This window comes from Xenopus tropicalis, chromosome 3 (assembly GCF_000004195.4).
Source record: "Xenopus tropicalis strain Nigerian chromosome 3, UCB_Xtro_10.0, whole genome shotgun sequence".
NCBI lineage: Eukaryota > Metazoa > Chordata > Amphibia > Anura > Pipidae > Xenopus > Xenopus tropicalis.
In genome coordinates this window covers 138,131,196-138,143,424 of record NC_030679.2, presented here as the reverse complement: position 1 = coordinate 138,143,424, position 12,229 = coordinate 138,131,196, and the positions used below count along the sequence as shown (strand labels likewise).

The 12,229-nt window shown below is 47.0% G+C and overlaps 2 protein-coding genes across 2 annotated transcripts in view; one reads left to right on the top strand and one right to left on the bottom strand.

Annotated features, from left to right (window-relative positions):
* atg4d (autophagy related 4D, cysteine peptidase) overlaps nucleotides 1–12,229 on the bottom strand; it is a 125,906-nt gene that overhangs the window by 40,257 nt on the left and 73,420 nt on the right. The window lies entirely within an intron of this gene.
* The window catches only part of LOC105945363 (extended synaptotagmin-1), a 52,857-nt gene that overhangs the window by 31,790 nt on the left and 8,838 nt on the right, over nucleotides 1–12,229 (top strand). The window contains exon 4 of the mRNA XM_031899388.1: nucleotides 6,802–6,965. The gene's annotated coding sequence lies outside the window, so the exon portion shown is untranslated. The remainder of the gene's footprint in view (nucleotides 1–6,801; nucleotides 6,966–12,229) is intronic.

Sequence of the window (12,229 nt, the reverse complement as noted above, 5' to 3'; positions counted from 1 at the left end):
AAGCCATATATTCCTCAGCACTTTTAGGATTATTCAGAACTTTTAACAATTTTTGTATGATGAATTAGATTAAAGAAGAAGGCGAATTTTTACTCTTAGGGCCGTGACAGACGGGGGAGATTAGTCACCGCTCGTCAAATCTCCCTTGTCGCGGGCGAACCAAACCCCCCCGAAATGCCATCCCACCGGCTGGAATGTAAATCGCGGGTGTATGCCACCCCACCGGTAATTTACATTCTCGCCAGTGGGATGGCATTTCGGGGAGATTAGTCGCCCGCGACAAGGGAGATTTGATGCCCATCGACTAATCTCCCCATCTGTTACGGCCCTTAGGGAAAACACGTAACATCAAATTTGGAATAAAGACCCAAAGGTAAACACGTATGTAAATAAAAAATCCACAAAAACCTCCCTCCTTGCTAAAAGACTCAGTAGGTCACCCCCCTGAAATGTATATCACACCTAACTGAACAAGTTCAATGGAACCATTGTGATTGGCTGTCTGTGACTGTACTACCATCAAGAGTTTAAATACCGGGGAATTCCCTACCAGTCATTTGAACTGAAGAAGCCGCTTGAATGAGTGGTGAAACGTTTTAAAAAAAAAACTCAGAAAAGTCCAGTTGTTTTAGACTTAATTCTTCTAGATACTGTATATCATGGCCTGGATGAATGAGAATCTTTATAGACAAATATCACTCCTATTACATAGTGCAAAATGTCTTGTTATATTACTTTTCTCAGTTGCTAAGGGGTTTGTTATCTGACTTAGATGTTCCCTTATCCTTTCCTTCAGAGGTCCAACCCACAAGGGACTAGATAAATCACTGTGGAGGTATTACAACTGATATAATCTCTGATCTTGAAAATCTTATTTGTAACCTTTGGTTTAAATTCTTTAGAAAGTTTTATGTGTTGGCGAGTGACACACCTACGACTGCCACACTTATAATTCCCCGAAGAAAATTTCCACTATTCTTATTCGCCAAATCAGTAAACAAACTTGATGACACTGAATCCTTAAGTGTATGCAGGGTTGGGCTGGGCCACCGGGACACTGGTAAAAATCCCGGTGGGCCCCGGCGGCCCAGCCCCGACGCTTGCTGGCGCTCCCCTGGCTCGACAGTTCCTCCCCTGACGCGTTAAACTTATGTGCGCTCAGGGGAGGACGTTGAGTGGGGGACCCTGCGGTGGATTTAGGGGGCCCCTGCGAGGGGGGGTTAGGGGACGCGGCCAATGGAGGCACCTGCAGGGCCCTTGGGGTGGGAGCCCCGGTGGGCCCTGCACCCCCCAGTCCGACCCTGAGTCCGACTCAATACACTAAAAAAGTCATTTTTAGCAAGGACTGAGGACTTGCACTAGGACTTGCCACATTATTGATTCCAACTATTGAAATATAAAGAAAAAGCTCTGTGCCCTCTTCTCTAGAAGAGTTTTCTCTGTTTTTTTGTTAGGTTTTATACATGCTGGATCAAGTTGTTTCTCATGTGTGCCCAGTTCTATGCTTCAATATTGAGTCCTCCTTCTCTTTCTCTATGAGGGATTAAGAGTCACACTGACTTTTTCCTGTTTACTTTACTGTAAGATGGATGTTTTTTGTGATAGTAATGCGCGGATTTCTAAAGCCAATTCGGTTTTTAGTGTAAACACTGAATTTTCACAGGATTAATCTAATGTTTTTAAGGTTTTTTGTGATTTTAAACATATTTTGACTAAAGAATTACACACAGGGTAGGATATTGTTTCACTAGAGCAGTGGTTCTCAACCTCCCTAATGCCTTTAATACAGCTCCTCATGTTGTGGTGACCCCCAACCATAAAATTATTCCTAAGACCATCAGAAATATGTGTTTTCCAATAGTGTTAGGCAACCCCTGTGAAGGGTTCCCGTCCCACAGGTTGAGAACCGCTGCACTAGAAAAATATGTTTATTCAAAAATGATCCCTAGGGGATTGAGGATAAAGAAATTTCCTTCACATGCTGAGAAAGAGAATATCTTTATAGACAGTTGGAATAAAATATTATCTGGTTGTTCATTTAAACTCATGGAATTGATTATTGAAAACAAGACTAAATTGCACATAGACATCAAGGCTGACCTGAGTCAGGTAGAGAAGGAAAGAGAAAGAGAAGAGATATATCAAACAGGATATTATTGAATTAGAGAGGGAACAGAGAAGGGCAACTAAGCTGGTAAAGGGTATGGGAAGTCTCAGTTATGGGGAAAGACTGGCCAAGTTGGGTCTGTTTATACGGGAGAAGAGGCGCTTAAGGGGGATATGATAACTATGTATAAATATATAAAGGGATCATATAACAACCTCTCTAATGCTTTATTTACCAGTAGGTCCTTCCAACTGACACGAGGGCACCCACTCCATTTAGAAGAAGGGAGGTTCCATCTAAATATTGGGAAAGGGTTTGTTACAGTGAGAGCTGTGAGGCTGTGGGATTCCCTCCCTGAATCAGTCGTGCTGGCTGATACATTATATAGGTACAAGTAGGGGCTGGGTGGCTTCTTAGCAAGTGAGGGAATATACAGGGTTATGGGAGATAGCTCTCTCAGTACAAGTGAGGGAATACAGGGGTAGGGGAGATAGCTCTCAGTACAAGTGAGGGAATACAGGGGTAGGGGAGATAGCTCTCAGTACAAGTGAGGGAATACAGGGGTAGGGGAGATAGCTCTCAGTACAAGTGAGGGAATACAGGGGTAGGGGAGATAGCTCTCAGTACAAGTGAGGGAATACAGGGGTATGGGAGATAGCTCTCAGTACAAGTGAGGAATACAGGGGTAGGGGAGATAGCTCTCAGTACAAGTGAGGGAATACAGGGGTATGGGAGATAGCTCTCAGTACAAGTGAGGAATACAGGGGTAGGGGAGATAGCTCTCAGTACAAGTGAGAATACATAGAGCATACAGGGGAGATAGCTCTCAGTACAAGTGAGGGAATACAGGGGTAGGGGAGATAGCTCTCAGTACAAGTGAGGGAATACAGGGTAGGGGAGATAGCTCTCAGTACAAGTGAGGGAATACAGGGGTAATAGCTCTCAGTACAAGTGAGGGAATACAGGGTAGGGGAGATAGCTCTCAGTACAAGTGAGGGAATACAGGGGTAGGGGAGATAGCTCTCAGTACAAGTGAGGGAATACAGGGGTAGGGGAGATAGCTCTCAGTACAAGTGAGGGAATACAGGGGTAGGGGAGATAGCTCTCAGTACAAGTGAGGGAATACAGGGGTAGGGGGAGATAGCTCTCAGTACAAGTGAGGGAATACAGGGGTAGGGGAGATAGCTCTCAGTACAAGTGAGGGAATACAGGGGTATGGGAGATAGCTCTCAGTACAAGTGAGGGAATACAGGGGTAGGGGAGATAGCTCTCAGTACAAGTGAGGGAATACAGGGTAGGGGGAGATAGCTCTCAGTACAAGTGAGGGAATACAGGGGTAGGGGAGATAGCTCTCAGTACAAGTGAGGGAATACAGGGGTAGGGGAGATAGCTCTCAGTACAAGTGAGGGAATACAGGGGTAGGGGAGATAGCTCTCAGTACAAGTGAGGGAATACAGGGGTAGGGGAGATAGCTCTCAGTACAAGTGAGGGAATACAGGGGTAGGGGAGATAGCTCTCAGTACAAGTGAGGGAATACAGGGGTAGGGGAGATAGCTCTCAGTACAAGTGAGGGAATACAGGGGTAGGGGGATAGCTCTCAGTACAAGTGAGGGAATACAGGGGTAGGGGAGATAGCTCTCAGTACAAGTGAGGGAATACAGGGGTATGGGAGATAGCTCTCAGTACAAGTGAGGGAATACAGGGGTAGGGGAGATAGCTCTCAGTACAAGTGAGGGAATACAGGGGTAGGGGGGATAGCTCTCAGTACAAGTGAGGGAATACAGGGGTATGGGGAGATAGCTCTCAGTACAAGTGAGGGAATACAGGGGTAGGGGAGATAGCTCTCAGTACAAGTGAGGGAATACAGGGGTAGGGGGGATAGCTCTCAGTACAAGTGAGGGAATACAGGGGGAGGGGAGATAGCTCTTAGTACAAGTGAGGGAATACAGGGGTATGGGGAGATAGCTCTCAGTACAAGTGAGGGAATACAGGGGTAGGGGAGATAGCTCTCAGTACAAGTGAGGGAATACAGGGGTAGGGGGGATAGCTCTCAGTACAAGTGAGGGAATACAGGGGTAGGGGAGATAGCTCTCAGTACAAGTGAGGGAATACAGGGGTATGGGAGATAGCTCTCAGTACAAGTGAGGGAATACAGGGGTAGGGGGGATAGCTCTCAGTACAAGTGAGGGGAATACAGGGGTAGGGGAGATAGCTCTCAGTACAAGTGAGGGAATACAGGGGTAGGGGGGATAGCTCTCAGTACAAGTGAGGGAATACAGGGGTAGGGGAGATAGCTCTCAGTACAAGTGAGGGAATACAGGGGTATGGGAGATAGCTCTCAGTACAAGTGAGGGAATACAGGGGTAGGGGAGATAGCTCTCAGTACAAGTGAGGGAATACAGGGGTAGGGGGGATAGCTCTCAGTACAAGTGAGGGAATACAGGGGTAGGGGAGATAGCTCTCAGTACAAGTGAGGGAATACAGGGGTATGGGAGATAGCTCTCAGTACAAGTGAGGGAATACAGGGGTAGGGGGATAGCTCTCAGTACAAGTGAGGGAATACAGGGGTATGGGAGATAGCTCTCAGTACAAGTGAGGGAATACAGGGGTAGGGGGAGATAGTTCTTAGTACAAGTTGATCCAGGGACTGGTCCATTGCCATCTTGGGGTCAGGAAGGAGACTTCACATGGGGTTTTTGCCTTTTGCCCTGAGATACTGGGAAGGAACGTGTGTCTTTAATTACCTTACCCAGACACGAAAGTCTCCCTCCGCCTCCAGCTCTTTCGTTTGGCTGGGAGGAAGATTAATAACGGTCTCTCATGGGTTAATTTGATTCTGTTTTGCGCATGGAAAGCATCAAAGGTTATGATATTTGTGTGGTTTGCCCTACATAAGGGGCTGTGCGCAGGCTGTGATTTACGTGACATTAACTGGCACGGCACATGTAACTGGGAAGCTTTTATGACTGTGTGGTTAATACAGTATTTCTGCTGCTGTTAAACAGGCAGTCGCTGTGCTTACGGCAGCCCCTTCTAGACTTTACATGCCTGACCGCTGGTGCTTACGCCAAGCCAAGTTCCGCGGATGGGATTGCGCCAGGTCTGAGCAGGCAACTAAGGGGAAAAACTAAATCCCAATTTTTGGTCAATAATTTCATGCAAGTGCACCTACATATAGATTGTAAGCTCTACGGGGCAGGGACCTCCATCCTCTTGTGTCTTTGACTGTTAACTTATTGCAACTGTATCTTGTATTTATTTGTATTTATTGTTATCTTAATAACCCCCTGTTTGTATTAATGGATTCTACAGTACAGCGCTGCGTACATCAGTAGCAGTTTATAAATGAAGATATACATACATACATACATACATACCTACTGACTGACATACCTACTGACACTAGGGAACTACCAATACCCTGTAATTCCTGGGTTCCAACGATGGCTTCCATCAGTGGGTGCTAAAAGAATAGGGGTGCCACCTGTCTTTTGACCCAGACAGACTGGTTTTTGGATGGGGTGTCCAGGTCAAAACTGATATCTGATATCACTGATATCAATGTCCCCTACCCCATGACATCAGTGCTTGCCCCCCTGCCCGGCTTTCGGGAGAGGGAAAGGTAGCAAACTTAGAAAAGAATCAAACTTCATTTTAGCACCAGAAGTGACTAAACTTGCATAAAACTTGCTACCAGGCAGCAGTGCAACTTCGCATACACTGGAATTATAGGGGGAGCTGCATTATGCGCAAAAACACCGCAATCTGCATCCAAAATTGCCCTTTGCCCACTGCACTTGCAGTAGTAAATGAACCTTCATTTTGTTTGTGAAGCATATGACTTTCTCTGCTTCCTTTCCGGCAAAACAGCAGCCCTGTCTTGCTTTATGGCAGGGATTGTAGCTAAAGGTCCCCATACACAGGCAGATCCGCTCGCTTGGCAATGTCGCCAAGCGAGCGGATCTTCTCCCGATATCCCCACCTACGGGTGGGCGATATCGGGAGAATCCAGGATAATTTGATCGTCGACGGGCATAGCAAAAGTCGGTCCGGGGACCGCATCAACGAGCCAATGCGGTCCCTGATCCAACTAGATTTTCTAACCTGCCCGATCGAGATCTGGCCAATGTCAGGCCAGATATCGGTGGGGCAGACCCGTCGGTAGCCCCCATACACGGGCCGATTAGCTGCTGAATTGGCGTAAGGGACCGATATCAGCAGCTAGAATCGGCCCGTGTATGGGGGCCTTAAGGCTAATGCCCCATAAGAGATAAATCTCTGCTACCAGGGGAGACTAAATTCCCTGATGCCTTTCCACCACCAACAAAGTGAATCGCCAGTGGAAAGGCATACACGTCGCTTCTTTCCGGAGTTGCCTGTAGGGGAAAACCTTGTCTCACAAGCCACAGACCAGGGTCAGACACCCTTTATCTGAAAGGCATATTGGCATTTAATTGTCTGCTGCCTGGAGATGCCTCTTGCAGATGTAGGATAAGAAAGCTGAGCTATGGCAAAGCCAACAAAACCTCTGAACTACTCTAGAATTTCCCTTTTCTCTGCTCTCTTGCACCTCGTGTTTCTGGGCACGGTTACAGTTTCTCTAAAACAGGAGAGGCCTAAATTTGGTGTCACTGAGCTGTTCAGTTGTTTCTGTATGGAGTCTAGACAGCCTTTTCTTTTGTTTATCGTTTCAGCCGTTCAGAGGAATTCACATGGGAAACAGCATTGGAGCAGGGAGTTGGACATGCACGGCTGTAAAGCAACAGAATAAACGCTGAACATATTCAGTGACACGGGAATTTTCCGGCTGAATGCACGGCAGAACCAACAGGAAGCTTTCGCTTCTCTCACCTAATGGGTTTGTAGGACATGGGGGGGGGGGGTCATTTACCACGTGCACGGCAGGGTGCCAAGTGCTAAATATAAGGCGCAATTCCCCTGCCCTGCATGCTTAATAAAGTGCTGTAGGTCTCTATGCTCTGTTCCAGAGACTTGCAGCTGCCCCATGAATACAGCATGACCTGCGTTCAGCAACACTGTATTCATGAGAGAGAAGGCTCGTTAGCAAACCTTTAGTATGTTATAGAATGGCCAATTCTAAGCAACTTGCTCTTCATAATTTATTTTTTATCGTTTTTGAACTATTTGTCTCCTTCTTCTAACTCTTAGCAGCTTTCAAATGGGGGTCACTGACCCCGGCAGCCAAAAAGCTATTGCTCTGCGATGCTACAGCTTTATTGTTATTTTTACTTTTTATCACCTCTTTTTCTGTTCAGGCCTCTCCTATTTATATATCAGTCTCTCATTCAAACCACTCCCTGGTTACTAAGGAAATATGGACCCTAGCAACCATATAGCTGCCGGAAGTCCAAACCTAAGAGCTGCTGAATAAAAAGTGAAATAACTAAAAATATACAAATAATAAATGAAGACCAACTGCTGATTGTCTCAGAATATTACTCTCTATATCATACTAAACATTAACTCAAAGGTGAACAACCCCTTTATAGTATATACATATAACATAATATATTCAAATATTAGTCATTGGGTTCTTATTAAAAGAGACTATATACTCTATAAACCCTGAACTCTGCTTTTCCAAAGTATAAGGGTACCTGCTGCACTTTGGCACAGGGCATTAGTTACCCTAAGGCTAGCAGTGCTGGCCCCTACCCACAATGCCCACAGTACCCACAATGCCCACAGTACCCACAGTACCCACAATGCCCACAGTACCCACAATGCCCACAGTACCCACAATGCCCACAGTACCCACAATGCCCACAATACCCACAGTACCCACAATACCTGCAGTACCCACAATACCCACAGTACCCACAATACCCACAGTACCCACAATGCCCACAGTACCCACAATGCCCACAGTACCCACAATACCCACAATGCCCACAGTACCCACAATACCCACAGTACCCACAATGCCCACAGTACCCACAATACCTGCAGTACCCACAATACCCACAGTACCCACAGTACCCACAATGCCCACAGTACCCACAATGCCCACAGTACCCACAATGCCCACAGTACCCACAATACCCACAGTACAGGTAACTGGCAACAAGATATTATCCTCTACTGCTGTGAGCTATATATAAGGCTTTTGTGGTTTTTGTGCAATAGATATTTTTAGTTATAAAAAAGGATGGATTCTTTGGGGGGGGGCATTTTACTGCACCCCTTGTGTGTGTGCAATGGAAACAGCTGATGTTACTATGTAATAAGCCGTTCATATAAAGATTTCCATTGATTAATGTGGTAATAAGCCAGTCAGTTTATTGGGGGTCAGTGGAGTTTGTCTTAAGGTTAACCCCTTACCTGCCCCGGCTCTGTGTTGTCATTGCTTGATATGGAAGTTACGTACATTTATGCATAAGTTTAGGGGCCCAATGATCTTGCTGTGGGGCCTATTAACTACAACTGGGCCTGCTTATGATTTCACAATTGTACCCCCACTCCCCCCCCAATGGGGGCCCTCACCATGTGCAAACTGCCACTTCCCTTTATGCCAGGGGTGCACAACTCGCCCATACAATTAACAAATAGTCATTATTATATAAGATGTTTGAGAAACCCAGCTCTTTCACATCTAAGCCTGTATGAAAAAGGAGATCAACTTCAACCACAGTGCTTACACTTTGTATGAGCTACGCCTAAAAAAGGAACAGGGAATTGCAAATAAGGAAGTGATGTTAATAAAACAGAAAAGATGTTAGACGGGGTGTGCCCCACTAGTGATAGGAAACCACCCGGAAACCCATAAACATGGGCCTGTGCCATAAGCATGGAGCGTAGGAACCTCAGCCTCGCAAGGTGTTGGTAGCAAGAACATGGAACAGCAGATTTAGTAAGGCAAGATGGGGACAGTAGGGCAAGATGGTGACAGTAGGGCAAGATGGAGACAGTAGGGCAAGATGGAGACAGTAGGGCAAGATGGAGACAGTAGGGCAAGATGGTGACAGTAGGGCAAGATGGTGACAGTAGGGCAAGATGGAGACAGTAGGGCAAGATGGAGACAGTAGGGCAAGATGGTGACAGTAGGGCAAGATGGTGACAGTAGGGCAAGATGGAGACAGTAGGGCAAGATGGGGACAGTAGGGCAAGATGGTGACAGTAGGGCAAGATGGTGACAGTAGGGCAAGATGCAGACAGTAGGGCAAGATGGAGACTGTAGGGCAAGATGGAGACTGTAGGGCAAGATGCAGACAGTAGGGGAAGATGGAGACAGTAGGACAAGATGGAGACTGTAGGGCAAGATGGAGACTGTAGGGCAAGATGGAGACTGTAGGGCAAGATGCAGACAGTAGGGGAAGATGGAGACAGTAGGACAAGATGGAGACTGTAGGGCAAGATGGAGACTGTAGGGCAAGATGGGGACAGTAGGGCAAGATGGAGACAGTAGGGGAAGATGTAGACTGTAGGGCAAGATGGAGACTGTAGGGCAAGATGGTGACAGTAAGGCAAGATGGTGACAGTAGGGCAAGATGCAGACAGTAGGGGAAGATGGAGACAGTAGGACAAGATGGAGACTGTAGGGGAAGATGGAGACTGTAGGGCAAGATGGTGACAGTAGGGCAAGATGGAGACAGTAGGGCAAGATGGTGACAGTAGGGCAAGATGGAGACAGTAGGACAAGATGGAGACTGTAGGGGAAGATGGAGACTGTAGGGCAAGATGGTGACAGTAGGGCAAGATGGAGACAGTAGGGCAAGATGGAGACTGTAGGGCAAGATGGAGACTGTAGGGCAAGATGGTGACAGTAGGGCAAGATGGAGACAGTAGGACAAGATGGAGACTGTAGGGGAAGATGGAGACTGTAGGGCAAGATGGTGACAGTAGGGCAAGATGGAGACAGTAGGGCAAGATGGAGACTGTAGGGCAAGATGGAGACTGTAGGGCAAGATGGTGACAGTAGGGCAAGATGGAGACGGTAGGACAAGATGGAGACTGTAGGGGAAGATGGAGACTGTAGGGCAAGATGGTGACAGTAGGGCAAGATTGAGACAGTAGGGCAAGATGGAGACTGTAGGGCAAGATGGAGACTGTAGGGCAAGATGGAGACAGTAGGACAAGATGGAGACTGTAGGGCAAGATGGAGACAGTAGGACAGGATGGGGACAGTAGGGCAAGATGGAGACAGTAGGGCAAGATAGAGACTGTAGGGCAAGATGGGAGACAGTAGGACAAGATGGGGACAGTAGGGCAAGATGGAGACAGTAGGACAAGATGCAGACAGTAGGGGAAGATGGAGACAATAAGGCAAGATGGTGACAGTAGGGCAAGATGGTGACAGTAAGGCAAGATGGAGACAGTAGGGCAAAATGCAGACAGTAGGGGAAGATGGAGACTGTAGGGCAAGATGGAGACAGTAGGGCAAAATGCAGACAGTAGGGGAAGATGGAGACAGTAGGACAAGATGGAGACTGTAGGGCAAGATGGTGACAGTAAGGCAAGATGGAGACAGTAGGGCAAAATGCAGACAGTAGGACAAGATGGAGACAGTAGGGCAAGATGGGAGACAGTAGGACAAGATGGAGACAGTAGGACAAGATGGAGACAGTAGGGCAAGATGGAGACAGTAGGGCAAGATGGAGACAGTAGGACAAGATGGAGACAGTAGGGCAAGATGGTCAAGATGGTGGCAGTAGGGCAAGATGGTGGCAGGTTGGCAAGATGGTGGCAGTAGGGCAAGTTGGCAACACTTTATACTGATGTTAGCTTGCTTAAGAAGCAGCTTATCTTTTGGTCTAGAAAAGCTATGAGTCTCCTTAGAGTCAACAGTAGGAAAGAAAAGGCTGGTAACATCATGGCCGAGCAGCTCGGTGCCCAAATGTGTCCCATCACAAGGTAAAACAAATCATTGCAGGAATCTGTTAGATGAGCTTCATCTTCATTCAGGGGAACCAGATACACTAGAGTGGTCATTCTTGACCCCGGGTGGGGCACAAATCAAGAACACTAAGGGTAGCAAGAGCCATTGTTGGCTGCCAACCCTGCTGCCTTGCTTTGCCCATTTCAGCCATGTTTGTCCAAAGAGAAGGAACACATTCTTGCAGAAGACCTTTAGGAATTCCATAGAATGGAGCTGAGTTGAGCCATTTTGCTCAACCTGCTCACAAAGGCAGATACAGAGGTCACCAAAATAGAGGTTTTCCAAAGCCAGCTAGCCCTCGTTATAGCCCCAAAGGCTACATTTTTGTTATTCTGAGCTCTCAAGGGTGTGCGGTTGGATATAGGGTGATGGGAGTTATGGACCATTGTGATGCCTCCAGCTTGAGGGCTGTGTATGTACAATGTAGTCACAAGGGAATGCAATGGTTGATTGGGCCATACACTGTAGATTGTAAGCTCTGGAGCCTCTTTTTAATGCTTGCCATATGAGAGGCAAGATGGCATATGGGTAGGGGCAAGGACTGTGGGGGAGTGTGGGTAGTGAAGCAAGTGGTTGCAACTTTATAGGGTTAGAAATGCTTTATATCAGGCTGTTTAATTAGCACCCTGCTGTTGTTGTTGAACTACATAAAGCTTCAGCTTTTCAGTGACCCTGACTGGCTAGTGGGCTTCAAACTTGATAGCCTCACACAGGCACATAGTCCTACAGGTTCTCAGTGCGTTTCCGTAGCAGGACATGTGTAAGTAGCGAGGCAAGATGGGGCTTGTAGTCTGTGTGCTTCCACAAAGGGACTTTATCTCCCATTCACGGCTTTCATTGAGAATTCTCAGGAATATCACAATCATGTGATTATTTTCCCTCAACAGAAACCTGCAGAGAGATCCTCCGGGGCACAATGGGTGTAGAACAAACAAGCGCCGGGGTAAATAATGGGAATAAGGCATTTTCCTTTTGTGCTATGATGAGAATTTGCTATGGGAAGCCCTGAGAACCTGACCCTTTCCCTTTCAGTTCCAGAACAAATCCCAGAGGATCTGACACTTTCACAGCTCGGCATTCGGCTACACACAGAGTGTAGGGAGATCCTGAGCAACTAAACACCGCCATTAGCCTCTCCACAAGTCAATGGGCTCTGCCTTACTGCACTGCTTAGGGGGTTACGAGGCTCTTTGCATGTGGCTTTAACTTTAACATTTGATGTTGCA